The following is a 2923-nucleotide window of genomic DNA, read 5'->3' on the forward strand; positions in this document are numbered from 1 at the left end:
TAAAACATCCCCAGACGTTCAGGAGAGATCTTCTTTGGACCATTTTACCAAATATGGGCAGTTTGCATCCATACAGTCTTGGATGTAAGAGCAGGTTTTGTGCAATGAAGAATAAAAGGCAGAGGACATCCTGAGGAGGCAGGTGCGGCCGTCTCACCTGCCAAAGCCCCGGAAAGGCCTTCTATTGCCCAGTTCCTTGTGCTGTAGATACTTGCCACCCATCCCACCCAAGGAGCACAGGATGGAGCCCTATCCTCCAAACCTATAATTACTCCAGCCATACGACATTAACAAAACAAATCAAAGTCAATTTCTCAAAGTGTCAGTCTTCAGCTTTTAAATATTTATAAGGTGCTATATCCCTAAATCACAGAGGAGTACCACAATCCAAAATAACTACTGGATTAATAGCCAGGAAATAACATTCGGATAAAGAACCATTTAGTTTACCGCAGCAATAAATGAAAACACAGAATTATGAGTACCGCAGCTAATTTGAATGAAGCTCAAGAAGTGAGACTGTCTGGCTGGGAGTACCTGGACTCCTCCGATCTGGCTGGTCCTTTGCTTTGTTTGGACCTGTGTAGTTGAGGGCTTATCAAAGGGAGTCATAAACTGCTGAAAAGGAAGCTTTCGCAGGCACTATAAAACGTAAAATACAATCCTGGGTCACTTGACACACAATACTGCATTTTGTGATGTTCAGTAAACGGGAAGAGATAACAAAGTGGATGGCTGGTCGGCCCTGACCACTCAGAGCAAAGTAGACCTGTTGCTGCCTGTTCCAGACACCCGCTTGCTCCTCTGGACGAAAGCTGAGGCAGGGAGGCCTTAGGCTTCCAGGACTGGTGGAGGAGGAAGCTGAGTCATGGAGATGCAGAAGGGATTCCAGGGTACTTTCCCCACAGAACTCATGAAGTGCTGGGGATGGCTTTTGGTATTTCGTGAATATTAACTCCTTGGTTCTTTATTAGCACACTAAGAATATTTAATCTGGGGGGAGTATTCAAAATCCTATATTACGAGGAAGCCACATAAATAGATAAAATGATTGCTCTAAATTCGCAGTGTAATCAACAGAGGCAGATCTGACTCTGAGCTGCAAATCCTGGCTCCGAACTACCCCCACTACCTCTGGAAATGGACCAATGCCAAGCTAAGGGTCACCCATTCCTGTCCAGTGCAAAGTAACTTGGTACGCTGTGAACAGCACTTGGGATTTAGCTGCAAATGACCTGCCGCATGGTCCATTTCTTATGATGAACTTCCTAGACCCATTTGGGAGAATACTGTCTTAGCTTTTATTTGTATGAATTCACTCGGGGAATTCTCTAAGCTTATAGCTGCCTTTGGAATGAATCCCAGTTAGTTTTGTGCTGATCGGACACACGTAGAATCAACTCTTGAGAGACCAAGATCTTCCTGAATGAACAAGCTGTCTACTGGAGGAGCAGACACACACAGCAGACATGAGCTTGCTAGTGCAGTGCCATCACCAAAAAGGAGCATGCGATTTCTTGCGTTTTCTCTGAGTCATCTAGTTAATTCACCTGTGATTGCCTAGAACATTCTTCCCAACAGATGTAGAAGCTAATCCTAGGCTGACACCGATCCTTGAGCGCCTGTCAGCAAGACACTGAAGTGAGTCTCAGATTGAGCATTCCTTGGATAAACCACCACAAGACCATGCAGCATGGCAGCTTGAGCCGTAACAGAAGGAGAAAGCTCAGTGTATAGAAACAGGAAATGCTGAATGTCCATGGCTGTTATAACTACGTTGCTGCTGAGACTGCTGAGTTAGCAGCTTTCCCTGATGTGACAAATTCCTGAGAAAAAAAACCACTTAAGGGAAGAAAGACTTATTGGCTTATGATATCAGTGCACGGTTGATTGGCCCCACTGCTTTCAGACATAAAGAAACGTGATAGAAGGGCCTGGTGGAGGAAGGATGCTCATCGCACAACAGCTGTGAGGCCAAGGAAGGGAGAGAGCCTGGACTAGAGATGGGGGGGTGAGAGGAGGGGGGGGGAGGGAGGGAGAGAGAGAGAGAGAGAGAGAGAGAGAGAGAGAGAAAGAGAGAAGAATATACCATTTAAGGGTACAACCCCCCCAGTAAACTAGGCCTCACCTCCTAATAACTCACTCAACTCTGACTTCAATAGATCAGTTCACTGATGTATTGGGGCTCTCATTATCCAACCACTTCTCAGCACTTCCAATACAGGAGCCTTTGGAGGCATTAGATAGCCAAACTGTAACAGTCATTGCCATTGAAAGCACATATCGCTTTCCCCAAGGAGAACAGAATGGACATAGGACTTCTAATGACAGTCTTTGAGGTCACGCTCTGCCATCTTCCTTAGGACAGCACAGACATGTTTGACAGCTAACTCTGTAGCAGGATCTACCCAGGGTGCAATGCATACGTGCCCTTGGGAAACAAAGCAGCCCCTCAGCCTGAGGTCTGTCCAGAGATGCAACAAAGTGCCCATGCAGTTTAAGTGTGGCAACGAGAGACACGCATGACATTTATGTAATCCCTGAGAGAAACATTTTTAGTTTGGTGTTGTATCTTAACTAGAAATTGTCATTAAACGTTAGCTTTATGAAGTTTATTTAGAATAATTTAAACTTCAAAGAATAGCTATCAGGATAAAAAAAATTCCAATGAAGCCTGTCCCAAATTGTAAGATGTTGTAACTCCATTCCCAGGACCATGACGTGCTCCTGCACAAAAAGAGGAACACACAGACTAACTGGTGAAGACCCAGAAAGTTCAGAGGCAATGAGAACAGATCACAGACCGCGAACCACAGAAGAAGGTCATGTGATGTGGGCCTGGAGGACAGAGGATCACGTGATGTGGGCCTGGGGGACAGAGGATCACGTGGTGTGGGCCTGGAGGGCAGAGGATCACGTGGTG

At 45.7% G+C, this 2923-nt stretch overlaps 1 protein-coding gene across 1 annotated transcript in view; it reads right to left on the reverse strand.

The window, feature by feature from the left end:
• Pde11a (phosphodiesterase 11A) overlaps window positions 1-2923 on the reverse strand; it is a 327936-nt gene that overhangs the window by 92235 nt on the left and 232778 nt on the right. The gene's annotated exons all lie outside the window — the stretch shown is intronic.

This window comes from Myodes glareolus, chromosome 21 (genome assembly GCF_982192425.1).
Source record: "Myodes glareolus chromosome 21, mMyoGla1.1, whole genome shotgun sequence".
In the NCBI taxonomy this organism is placed as follows: domain Eukaryota; kingdom Metazoa; phylum Chordata; class Mammalia; order Rodentia; family Cricetidae; genus Myodes; species Myodes glareolus.